This window comes from Muntiacus reevesi, chromosome X (genome assembly GCF_963930625.1).
Source record: "Muntiacus reevesi chromosome X, mMunRee1.1, whole genome shotgun sequence".
NCBI classification, from domain to species: domain Eukaryota; kingdom Metazoa; phylum Chordata; class Mammalia; order Artiodactyla; family Cervidae; genus Muntiacus; species Muntiacus reevesi.
In genome coordinates, this window is record NC_089271.1 from 132021424 (window position 1) to 132035263 (window position 13840).

The window sequence follows — 13840 nt, forward strand, 5'->3', positions numbered from 1 at the left end:
GATTCCACTACAGGTTCAGAAGGAACATGACCCTGCCAGGATCTTGATTTTGGATTTCTAGCTTTTGGAACTGTGAAATAAATCTCTATTGTTTCAAGCTACCCAGTTCATGGTAGTTTGTTACAGAAGTTCTAGGAAATTAATACAAGCAGGGGTGATGTCTTTTTGCTCACTGCTCTATGTTCAGCATCTAACCCAGGGTCTGGAACATAGTAAGTGCTCAGTAAATATATTTGTTGAATTTTAAAAGCACATACAAAAGTAGAATAGCAGTGGTGTGCTCATAAACATTTTAACATCCAACTCTTGGGGGAGGGAGCTGATTTGTGGCATGTGCTGATTTTCATGATGGAAATACTTCCACCATGGCCAATTTCAAGATACCAGTGTGGTGTCGGAATTCTTGAAAATTAAAAAATAGGCTGTCCTGAGTAGGTCTTAGGCAGTTTCAGCACACCACTGCTAGTACAATAAGCCCTCATTACTCACTATCTGCTTCAACAATTATCACCTCATGGCCAATCTTGTTTCATTTCTACACTCACCCATTTCTCTACACTTATATAATTTCAAGGCAAATAATATTTTGATGAGTTAAATTTGACTAAAGAAAGTTCATCAGTGACATCTCATTATATGTCTCTAAAAGATAAGGACACTTAAAATCACAATATCATTATTGTACCTACGGTGTTATAGTTTCTTAATCTAATATCAGGTTATTGTTCATATATCCAGTTGTCTCATAAGTACCCCTTTCTTGCATTGCTTGTCTCAGGATTTAAAAGAGGACCATACAGTGCGATTATTTCCTAGGTGTCTTCATTGACTTAATTTGTAGGTTTCCTCTTTATTTCTTAATTTATTGTTACTTATTTGTTGAAGAAACTGAATTCTTTGCTCTGAAGAGTTTCCCACTGTGTGATTTTGTTGATTTTTTTTTATCAGAAATCACCTAAGGTCTGGTTCTCTCTTTTAGAGTATTAGCTACCCACCACTTAGATAAATACCTAGATATATTAACTCACTAAGGGTTGCAAAATGATGATGTCCTAACATTCATTCTTCATTTATTAGCTGGAATATTTTTATAGAGAATACAAGTCCCTTCTATCTACTCTTTGGTTATGCTGAGGTTCAGTGTTTATGGGAAAAGCTGGATAAAACACATGAATTCTTCTCTTTGTTCACCATTTTTCAAAATAATGAATTGGTTTACTAGCATCCTTCAACAATGACCAGTTGTTTTTCCTTTAACCTAATCACGAACCCTTGGATTTAAATATATTTGATGGATTTCAGTCTACTGCAGCTAATATTTTCACTGACTGTAATTATCTCATCTTTGTAGATGGAGACCATTCAATCTGACAAGATCCCAGTAATCTTTTTTTGTCCTTGATTTTTTTAATTGGAGTGTAGCTGCTTTTCAATGACCCTAGTAGTCTTAGATAGATGCCTTAATGTCTAGTAGGACAAGTTGTTCCATTCTCAAGCTTCTAGACAGGATGTTAATGTCTTCTATCTTCTATCTTTTTGCTTTGCTTATGTGTTTTTTTTTGACATGCAAGTTTTAAAGGTTTCTGTGTCATTAAATTTATCTTCCCTTTTTGCTTTTGGATTTTGAGTCATAGGAGAGATTTCCTCATTCTTGGGTTTTAGAGGAAATCACCAATATTTTCTGTATTGATAAATGTTTACTTGCTTGCTTCATTTAAATTTCTGATTCAGTTGGAATTTATCTTGTTTATGGCATGAAGAATAGATCCAATTTTATCTTTTTTTCCTTATGGCTCTCTAGTTATCCCAATATAATTTATTAGTAAGCCCAGTAGTCATGTACAGATATGAGAGTTAGACTACAGAGAAGGCTGAGCACCGAAGAACTGATGCTTTCGAATTGTGGTGCTGGAGAAAACTCTTGAGAGTTCCATGGACTGCACAGAGATTAAAGTAATCAATCCTAAAGGAAATCAACCCTGAATATTCATTGGAAAGACTGATGCTGAAGCTGAAGCTCCAGTACTTTGGTCAGCTGATGTGAAGAGCAGACTCATTAGAAAAGACCCTGATGCTGGGAAAGATTGAAGGTAAAACAAGAAGGGGGTGACAAAGGATGAAATGGTTAGATGGCATCACTGAGTCAGTGGACATGAATTTGAGTAAATTTTGGGAGATAGTGGAGGACAGAGGACTCTGGCGTGCTACATGGACACAGAGTGTCCATGAGGTCACAAAGAGTCAGACATAACTTGGCAAGTGAACAACAAAGTCCATGTTTTCCTCTCTGATTTGAAGATTTGCCACTTTTATTTTAAACTAAATTTGAAAATGAAATTGGGTCTCTTTCTGGGTTTTATATTCTGTGATTGGTCTATCTTATCATTCTATTTTATTTATAGAGGCTTTATAGTATATTTTATTATCAGGTGAGTCTAGTGGCTCCTCTCAGGAGCTCTTATTTTTCAGGTTTTTTTTTTAATATTCTTACTTGTTTGTTCTTCCTGATTAACTTTGTAATTATTAATTATAGTTTTTTAATAAAGTATGTTTAACCATCTTACAAGCAACCTAACATTTTTTATTTGAAAAAGAAGGTAAAATTATAACACACTTTCAGCTAAGGGGGTGAGAAAGAATTCATTTTAAATAAATAATTTCAATTTTTACATTGCAATCTCTAATCTATTTAGAATTTTTCCTGGTTTGTGGTGTGAGGAATGAATCCAATTTTATCTTCTGTTTGGAATATTGAAAGGCAAGGTAGGCTGTAGGAAAGAGGCTTCCAACAATTGCTGGAGATATGAGTCAACAGAATCATTGTGAAATTTTATTCACAGAAAACACAATTAGACCTACTACTGCTATACCATCATTATACCACTGCTATTCATGCTCTGTACTCTACCCTCATTGACAGGAAATACTGCTCAACAGGAAGCCCTATAATCTAGTCACTTCTGGAGGTCAAGTTGAATGTATATTACTAAGGCAGGGCATGTTGACCCAAAGACCCGTTGATAGTACTTTTACTGTGTGGTAATGCATTGGATATGCATATCTCCTGCTTTCTGGAGATACTGATTAATAGTTATCCATTGAATCTTTATTGGACAACTAAGACTACTTATATAAGATAAGTGTTAGTAAGCAGAATTGTAATAACAGAAAAAGAACAGTTCTGGAGAACAGAGTCCTGAGGCATACACAGTCTTGACTTGGGAGGTTCCAGCTTCTATTAACATTTTGGGCAAAATCACTAGTCTTGCTGTAAAAGCAAAAAATATACATACATGTACACAAGTTGCCCTTCCAACCAGCAGCATCAAGTGATAAAATGTAAATCATGTTCCTTAATTTTCATCACCCTGGCCCTCACCTTTCTGTTAGATAAAGCATACCATCATCCCCAACTCCATACCAATATTGTGTTTGAGGCCCTCACCAGAGAACTCCATCTTGAAATGACTCCTAGTCAGCTTGTGTCAAAGAATAGTTGAAGATATTTAAGAGCTAGCCACTAAAATGTTAAGCATACATTCCCTCAGGTTCTCTAAATACAGTTAGATAAAGTAGCTGTGACCTGCTTTTGAGAGGTAGTATCAAGAAATGGTCACATGAAGCAATTCTGTATCTTCCAGAGAATTATTTGTTGAAAATTATTGCAATACTCATTGTCTTTTAACTAGGAACTCTTAAGAAAACTGCCATCTAGAATGTAGTACCAGGCAAAAGCTTGTTTCTATGAAAGAAGTGGAGTTGAGATACTAGGAGCTATATATATATATATTTTTTTTTACTTGATTTGGCTGGTCTTGGTCTCAGGATGCTCAGAAGAAAACTGAATGCTCAATTATGGTAATTATTTCACCCCTGGTTCCTAGTAAATTCTCTTTTCCTATCTCTAGAGTTTTAATATATGTAATTTATATCTTTATTTTCACCACCTGTGGTGCCTAAATCCTTACATTTATTTATTTTACTCTACATTATATCAAATTCTTTAGAAGCAAGTAGGCTATAAATGGGGCTTCCCAGGTGGTGCAGTTGTAAAAAATTCGCCTGCAAATGCAGGAGACTCGAGGGATATGGGTTTGATCCCTGGGTTGGGAAAATCCCTGAGGAAATGGCAACCCACTCCAGTAATCTTGCCTGGAAAAGCCTGTGGACAGAGGAGCCTGGTGGGCTACAGTTCATGGGGTCGAAAAGAGTCAGATATGACTGAGCACACACAGCATGCAAGGCTATAAATAGGAAATAAATAAATGTAAAATAAAATCTTCTAGTGTGACATGAAATTTGAAAGAAAGTGAAAGTCCCTCAGTTGTGTCTGACTCTTTGCTACCCCATGGACTATACAGTTCATGGAATTCTTTTATTTTTTTTTCATTTATTTTTATTAGTTGGAGGCTAATTACTTCACAACATTGCAGTGAGTTTTGTCATACACTGTAATGAATCAGCCATGGAGTTACATGTATTCCCCATCCCGATCCCCCCTCCCACCTCCCCCCTCCACCACCTGATTCCCCTGGGTCCTCCCAGTGCACCAGGCCCGAGCACCTGTCTCATGCATCCCACCTGGGCTGGTGATCTGTTTCACCATAGATAATATACATGCTGTTCTCTCGAAACATCCCACCCTCGCCTTCTCCCACAGAGTCCAAAAGTCTGTTCTGTACATCTGTGTCTCTTTTTCTGTTTTGCATATAGTGTTATCATTACCATCTTTCTAAATTCCATATATATATGTGTTAGTATGCTGTAATGATCTTTATCTTTCTGGCTTACTTCACTCTGTATAATGGACTCCAGTTTCATCCATCTCATTAGAACTGATTCAAATGAATTCTTTTTAACGGCTGAGTAATATTCCATGGTGTATACGTACCACAGCTTCCTTATCCATTCGTCTGCTGATGGGCATCTAGGTTGCTTCCATGTCCTGGCTATTATAAACAGTGCTGCAATGAACATTGGGGTACACATGTCTCTTTCAGATCTGGTTTCCTCAGTGTGTATGCCCAGGAGTGGGATTGCTGGGTCATATGGCAGTTCTATTTCCAGTTTTTTAAGGAATCTCCACACTGTTCTCCATAGTGGCTGTACTAGTTTGCATTCCCACCAACAGTGTAAGAGGGTTCCCTTTTCTCCACACCCTCTTCAGCATTTATTGCTTGTAGACTTTTGGATAGCAGCCATCCTGACTGGCGTGTAATGGTACCTCATTGTGGTTTTGATTTGTATTTCTCTGATAATGAGTGATGTTGAGCATCTTTTCATGTGTTTGTTAGCCATCTGTATGTCTTCTTTGGAGAACTGTCTGTTTAGTTCTTTGGCCCATTTTTTGATTGGGTCATTTATTTTTCTGGAATTGAGCTGTAGGAGTTGCTTGTATATTTTTGAGATTAATCCTTTATCTGTTGCTTCATTTGCTATTATTTTCTCCCAATCTGAGGGCTGTCTTTTCACCTTACTTATAGTTTCCTTTGTTGTGCAAAAGCTTTTAATTTTCATTAGGTCCCATTTGTTTATTTTTGCTTTTATTTCCAATATTCTGGGAGGTGGGTCATAGAGGATCCTGCTGTGATTCATGTCGGAGAGTGTTTTGCCTATGTTCTCCTCTAGGAGTTTTATAGTTTCTAGTCTTACATTTAGATCTTTAATCCATTTGAGTTTATTTTTGTGTATGGTGTTAGAAAGTGTTCTAGTTTCAGTCTTTTACAAGTGGTTGACCAGTTTTCCCAGCACCACTTGTTGAAGAGGTTGTCTTTTTTTCATTGTATATCCTTGCCTCCTTTGTCAAAGATAAGGTGTCCATAGGTTCATGGATTTATCTCTGGGCTTTCTATTCTGTTTCATTGGTCTATATTTCTGTCTAAAAATATGGAACGCTTCACGAATTTTCATGTCATCCTTGCGCAGGGGCCATGCTAATCTTCTCTGTATTGTTCCAATTTTAGTATATGTGCTGCCGAAGCGAGCACCAGTTCATGGAATTCTCCAGGCCAGAATACTGGAGTGGGTAGCCATTCCCTTCTCCAGGAGATCTTCCCAACCCAGGGATCAAACCCAGGTCTCCGGCATTCCGGGCAGATTCTTTACCACCTGAGCCACCAGCAAACCAATTATCACATGTATTTGGTACTTGACTGGACTGCTACTCTTAAAATCTTGACTTAGGCATCTCAATCTGCAGAAGGATATTTTTATGCTTACTCAATTTACAGGCTTCTAAATCTAGAATGGAGCAAAGACTTTTCCTGTTTTTAGTGGGGGGATTGAGTGGGGTGATAGATTGTTGTTGCATCTTTAAACTTGGGCTCTTTCATGATCAACTTACCTTTGGATATAGAAAATTTGTATGATGCAAGAAGACTGGGATCATGTCAGAGGGAATTGTTGAGTGTTCATATAACCAGCTTGCATCATGTATCATTCTAATGCGGCAAAAAGTTAGTATTGCAACCGGTGATTTTAAGCATCAAGAAAAAGATAGGAAAGGTGAGGGAGGTGAGAGCAAGGACATTAGCAGTAATAGTTAGCAGGTGGGAACAGATTAAGAGGAGAATTGAAGGCCCTAGGCAGAGTGCATGATAGAGTGACCCAGGTGTGAGAACTATATGCACTGAAGTAAGTAAGTAAAATAACAAAAGAGCATTAATAAACCTTATTCACATAGAGTACTCCCACCTTTCATATTCCAGCTCCAAACAACCTCCTCCTGAGTTAAGCATCTCCTCCTCTCTTTCCACAGGCATTTAGAAATAATCTCTTCTTTGTCTGACATTGTGTAGTACATCATTCATACTGATTTTATGGCTCTTAGCACTTTTTACTGTGTTTGTGGGTTTGTGTCCTTCCCTCCTTGAGGGCAATTTGTTCATCTTTACTACTTAGATGCCTGGCAATGCTCCTGGGCTGTATATAGAGTTGTTAGCAGTTTGTTGAATAATGAATGTCACGATGAGTAACAGTGCAGACTGAATCCATACTGCCTGTTCAGCGTTGGTTGGTGTCTTAAACACTAATGGACCCGACTGTTGGCCTATAAAAAAAGTTGGACAATTTGAAACCACAGCTGTCTCATTTAAATTGAACTTCATGGAGCCCCTTTGGTGTAGTTAAAGATCTCTTGATGCTTTGAAAGCGGTGACCCTTGTGTGTTGGTGAGCATCAGGCTTTGGGGAAGGAATATGGCTTTCCAGGCCGATGTCCCATATTTTAACTAACTGGTATGCCAGGGGCAGACTGAAATGCCTTTCTCCCCACCTTCATGATGACCTCACTTCAGAAGAGGTGACAACTTTTGTGTTGATTATAACTTTTCTAAAAACTCTGTTGACTGAAAGCCTCCTGTCAGACTTTTCTTACAATGGGATCAGTAACTTGGTCTTCCTGATTGTCACTCTCCACTTTTGCTGTGAACTCTGACTGTCTCTATGTGGCCACTCTGGTGGCCGTGGATGAGCCTAGTCCACATTTCTTTCTCCTTTGGTGGAAGACAATCGTCTTCTTTTTAATCCCCAGTGATGCTTCACTGGAAAGGTACAGAAGTGGAGGGTTACATAGCTGTAGTCTTGTGAAAGGGGCTTCCTCAAGAGGTGAGTGGTTGTCTCCTCACATGACATTCTTCCCCAGAATCACTGTTTCAAAAACAATAATGCTTTTGTTTTTGTCATAGTATTTCCAGAGATCTTCAAAAACCCCTGTTTTTCATACTGGGCTAGCCATCTGGACCTAAATGAAACTGACTTAGTCATGTGTGTTACTGGCCTCTCCCTCAGCAGAACTTTATGCCCCTAGTCCCTCAAGCATTCAGGCTGTTTCTTTTGGCTTACCAAGATATGCTTGCAGGATAGGCTCTTGTGTAAGTTATTTCTTATTTGCATTAAGGTATCAAGTGTCATCTTTTTTCAAAATTATTTTCATACTGTCATCTCCATTTGTTTAGTAAAATAGCATCCCACTCCCTGCTTTTATTATCTTTTTCTTCAAATTCACATGTCAAGAAATAATTAGGGGAGAAATTGGGAGGTAGGTGGTAATTCTCTGGGTATCTTTGACATGTTAATTTGGCCATTTCATATTCCATCTAAATACCCTGTTAAGATCTAGAATAGGAGCCAGATTTCCTGAACCTCAGGAAAATGTCCTATATACCTCATAAACTACTGAGTAAAAATGCAAGTTTTGGGGTACTAAAGATAATATTCTCTTACAGAGCATTGCCTGCCCCCTCCAGAATGTCCTTATAATTCAATTGATCTCTGTAAGCTGGACATTCATTCAAGACAAGCAGATGCTGCCATGTCACTGAAGAAGGGATTAAGCCTCTGCTGACATCTTGGTTTTAAGACTTCTGACCTCCAGTAGTATAAGATAATAAATGTGCAGTGTTTTAAGCCACTGTTTGTGATGATTTGTTATAGAAACCAAAGAAAATTAATACAGAGCTCATGGTTTTGACTACTTGGCCTTGGTGTCTTGGTGGTGGTTTAGTCACTTCAGTCCTGTCCAACTCTTTGCGACCCCATGGACTGTATAGTCCATGGGATTCTTGGATGCCTACAAAAGGAGAACCTATGGCATACTGGTCCATCCTAAGGAAGAAAAAAAAAAAAAGGCTTTCAGTGGTCCCAAACCTAACCAGTAAGTATATATGTGTAGCTCAGACTTACCAGTGGGAGATACTTAGTTTTGTTTTCACCTTGAATTATGATCAAAAGCTCTTAGTTCATCTTTAGAAAGTAAGAGAGAGAAAGATTCACTTTACCCAAAACTGATCCTTTGAAAATAGTAGTTACTGTGGTATCTGGTCTCCATCCACTAGATGTCAGGAGAGACAATGTCAAGGCTCCTACTGACTGCTTCAACTTTCTACTGGGGTAGCTTCCCTGATGAAACTGAAAAGCAAACAGTTGCAGAAATTATATAGTAGTGGACATGTAAAATTCAGACAGGATACAATAATACTCTAAATTGTTTTTTTTTTTAATATGTACAGCAAAATATACTAGTCTGTGTTCTCATGATGCCAAATAAAGTATTGCCAGCTCTTTTAAAGAGTTTGTGATAGCCCACAGAGGATTTCCTGGGCATTTCCCACCGGCCTGAGGCTTAACCTGTCCTTTTTGCCCTTTCAAACAGCACTTTACCTAGGAAGTTTCTTAGCAGCTTAGCACAAGGGAATTTTATTTGTTGGTTTGTGCAAGGTAGATCATTTCATGCCTCTGAGTGTTCATGTGAGGGAAGGCATTATGTTTTTAGGAACACTTGATTTGCTTTTTCAGAAGATCTAAGCAATTTGTTCTAGATCCTGTCTACTCTCTGTTCTCAAACTGACCAGCTTGGTTCTGACTGACTACAATTTTCTCTTTAAATTCCACTTGTTTTGATTTGTCCTTGGGTCAGATGGGGTGGTATAGTAAGAGGGCACAGAAAGATTAGATACAAATAAAGATCAGAAATAAGAAAGGTTAAAGGCACTAATATCAAATAATTTATCAGCATGGAAACTGGGGTCAAGAGAGCAGAAGCAAAAACACCAAAAAAAAAAAAGTACAGCACTTCTTGCTGACTGTGTGTGTGTGTGTGTGTGTGCGCGCGTGTGCACATGGGTTGGGTGGATTCCTAGGGTAAAAGACAAGTCACAGATTTGTCCATGGGATACCTGATCACAAATCACCCAAGAACTGCCTGTTGGTTACAGAAACAGCCTGGATCAATAAATGGGACCAGAGCTCCTAAGCAAGTTATGTCTATTCTAAATACAGTGGAAAGCTGACCTTTTTATTAATAAGTCCTGTTATTCCACCTCAGTGTCCCTAGAATCATGTGGTATTTTCAGACCTTGGTGGCTCAGACAGTAAAGAATCTACCTGCAATGCAGGAACCACAGGAGACCCAGGTTGGATACCTGGGTTGGGAAGATCCCCTGGTGAAGGAAATGGCAACCCACTCCAGTATTCTTGCCTTAAGAACTCCATGAGCCTGGTGAGCTACAGTCCATGGGGGTCATAAAGAGTGGAACACAACTGAGGGACTAGCACTTTCACTTTCTTTCACCATACTTTTTAGGCCTTCTAAAGATATAGTATAGTTTTTTAAGCTTTCTTTCTATTCATGAATCTTGCTGAATATTTCTTGCTTTGTATCTGTAAAACTTTCTGGATTTTCTTTTTTCTTAACTTATTCATGCTCTCAGATCATCTTTGTTTAACTGTCTTGAGTCATCTATGATAGCTTAACATTCTCTTCCTATATTTTTCCTATATTCAGCATCAGTATACTAAAGCTTTACATTCACCCAAAGCTTGTTGAAAGAGGGCTATTTTGAGCTATTATCCCCCTATATCTACACTTTTAGTGCTCTTTTAACTTTTATTCATTGTAAAGTAATTAATTTTTGAATAAGTAATACATGCATATGGTGAAAACTCAAACACTAAAAAGACATAAATAAATATGTTTTTGGGAAAAAAAAACTCAAAAAGTGAGAAGTTTCCCTCCCATCACAACCCCAGCCATTTCATACCCTTCCCCAGAAGCAATAACTACTACCAGTTTCTTGTTTATTCTCCAAAGGTATTCTAAGTATTTATACAATATACACAATAACATACTTTACATACTCTTCTACACCCAACATTTTTCATTTAACATTATTTTAGAGGTAGTTAATATCACTGCATGTAGAAATGCTTGATTCACTGTTTGAATTAGCCATAATTTATTGATTAACATCTAGGTGGTTTCCAATCTTCTTATTATAGTATTAGTCATTCAGTTGTGTCCAGCTCTTTTGCGACCCCTTGGACTGTGGCCCGCCAGGGTCCTCTGTCCATGGAATTCTACAGGCAAGAATACTGGAGTGGGTTGCCATTCCCTTCTCTGGGAAGGGAATCTTCCCGACCCAAGGATCAAACCTGGGTCTCCCATGTAGCTGGCAGATTCTTTACCGTTTGAGCCACCAGGGAAGCCCCTTGCTATTATAAACATTGTTTTAATATGTATCTTTGTAGTCTTTCTTTTTTAATTTATTTTTTAATTGAAGGATAATTGCTTTACAGAATTTTGTTGTTTTCTGTCAAAATTCAACATGAATCAGCCATAGGTATACATATATCCCCTCCCTTTTGAACCTCCCTCCCATCTCCCTCCCCATTCCACCCCTCTAGGATGATACAGAGCCCCTGTTTGAGTTTCCTGAGCCATACAGCAAATTCCCATTGGCTATTTTACATATAGTAATGTAATTTTCCATGTTACTCTTTCCATAACATCTCACCCTCTCCTCCCCTCTCCCTATGTCCATAAGTCTATTTTCCAAGTCTGTTTCTCCATGTTGCCCTGTAAATAAGTTCTTCAGTACCATTCTTATAGATCTCATTTATATTTTAGAATACAATATTTATCTTTCTCTTTCTGACTCACTTCACTCTGTATAATAGGTTCTAGGTTCATCCACTTCATCAGAAAGGACTCAAATGTGTTACTTTTTATGGCTGAGTAATATTCCATTGTGTATATGTACCACAACTTCTTTATCCTTTCATCTATTGATGGACATCTAGATTGCTTCCATGTTCTAGCTGTTGTAAATAGTGCCGCAATGAACAATGGGATACATGTGTCTTTTTCAATTTTGGTTTCCTCAGGGTATATTCCTAGGAGTGGGATTGCTGGGTCATATGGTGGTTTTATTCCCAGATTTTTAAGGAATCTCCATACTGCCTTCCATAGTGGCTGTATCAATTTATATTCCCACCAACAGTGCAAGGGGGTATATTCCCACCAACAGTGCAAGGGGGTTCCCTTTCCTCCACACCCTCTCCAGAATTTATTGTTTGTAGACTTTTTGATGATGGCCATTCTGACCTGTGTGAGGTGATAACTCATTGTAGTTTTGATTTGCATTTCTCTAATAAGAGTGGTGTTGAGCATCTTTTCATGTGTTTGTTAGCCATCTGTATGTCTTTTTTGGAAAAATGTCTGTTTAGGTCTTTTCCAAAAGACTTTTTGTTTGGGTTGTTTGTTTTTCTGGCATTGAGTTGTACAAGCTGCTTGTATATTTTGGAAATTAATCCTTTGTCAGTTTTTTCACTTGCTATTGTTTTCTCCCATTCTGAGAATTGTCTTTTCACCTTGCTTATAGTTTCCTTTGCTGTGTAAAAGCTTTTAAGTTTAATCAGGTCCCACTTGTTTACTTTTGTTTTTATTTCCATTACTCTAGGAGATGGGGCATAGAGGATTTTGCTTTGATTTATGTCATCAAGCATTTTGCCTGTTTTCCTCTAAGAGTTTTACAGTTTCTGGTCTTACATTTAGGTCTTTAATCCATTTTGAGTTTATCTTTGTGTATGGTGTTAGGAAGTGTTCTAATTTCATTCTTTTACATGTAGCTGTCCAGTTTTCCCAGCACCATTTATTGAAGAGGCTGTCTTTCCCCATTGTATATTCTTGCCTCCTTTGTCAAAAATAAGTTGCCCATAGGTGCATGGATTTATTTCTGGGCTTTCTATCTTGTTCCATTGGTCTATATTTCTGTTTTTGTGCCAGTACCATACTGTCTTGATGACTGTAGCTTTGTAGTATAATCTGAAGTCAGGAAGGTTGATTCCTCCAGCTCCAATCTTCTTTCTCAAGACTGCTTTGGCTATTCAGTGTCTTCTGTGTTTCCACATAAGTTGTGAAACTTTTTGTTCTAGCTCTGTGAAAAATGTCATTGGTAATTTGTTAGGGATCGCATTGAATCTGTAGACTGCATTTGGTAGTATAGTCATTTTTACAATATTGATTCTTCCTACTCAGCAACATAGAATATCTCTCCATCTGTTTATGTCATCTTTGATTTCTGTCATTAGTGTCTTATACTTTTCTGTGTCTGTTGTCTCCTTAGGTAAGTTTATTCCTAGATATTTAATTATTTTTGTTGCAATGGTGATTGGGATTGATTCTGTAATTTCTCTTTCTGATTATTCATTGTTAGTATATAGAAATGCAAGTGATTTCTGTGTATTGATTTTATATCCTGCAACTTTGCTAAATTCACTGATTAGCTCTAGTAATTTTCTGATACTATCTTTAGGGTTTTCTTTGTACAGCACCATGTCATCTGCAAACAGTGAGAGCTTTACTTCTTCTTTTCCAATCTGGATTCCTTTTATGTCTTTTTCTTCTCTGATTGCTGTAGCTAGGACTTCCAAAACTATGTTGAATAGTAATGGTGAAAGTGGACACCCTTGTCTTGTTCCTGATCTTAGGGGGAATGCTTTCAGTTTTTCATAGAATGCCCATTTTTTGAAGAGTTTTAATCATAAATGGGTGCTGAATTTTGTCAAAGGCTTTTTCTGCATCTATTGAGTTATTATATGATTTTTTTTCTTTTAATTTGTTAATACAGTGTATCACATTGATTGATTTGCATAAACTGAAGAATACTTGCATTCTTGGAATAAACCCAACTTGATCATGGTGTATGAGCTTTTTGATGTGTTGCTGAATTCTGTTTCCTAAAATTTTGTTGAAGAGTTTTGCATCTATGTTCATCAGTGATACCTTCGCCTTCTCCCGGAGTCCAAAAGTCTGTTCTTTAAAATATGCTTACTCTTTGGTGGGATGGGAGACCGGGATGGGGAATTCGTGTAACTCTATGGCTGATTCACATCAATGTATAACAAAACCCACTGAAAAATAAAAAATTAAAATATGCTTACTCTTGAAATATGAGTACTTTTGTTCTCTGTCTGAGTCTGTCCCATCTACATCTATTTGAGGCTTAGATTAAAAGCTCTGGAGTAATAGAAATTTTTGTACAATTTTTGTACAAATGGAAGTC

General features: G+C 37.6%; 1 non-coding gene across 1 annotated transcript; it reads right to left on the reverse strand.

The window, feature by feature from the left end:
* Nucleotides 1-5880: 5880 nt before the first annotated feature.
* Nucleotides 5881-5987, reverse strand: LOC136154829 (U6 spliceosomal RNA). The gene has a single exon (XR_010660538.1). It is a non-coding gene; the product is annotated as a U6 spliceosomal RNA (small nuclear RNA).
* Nucleotides 5988-13840: the final 7853 nt, after the last annotated feature.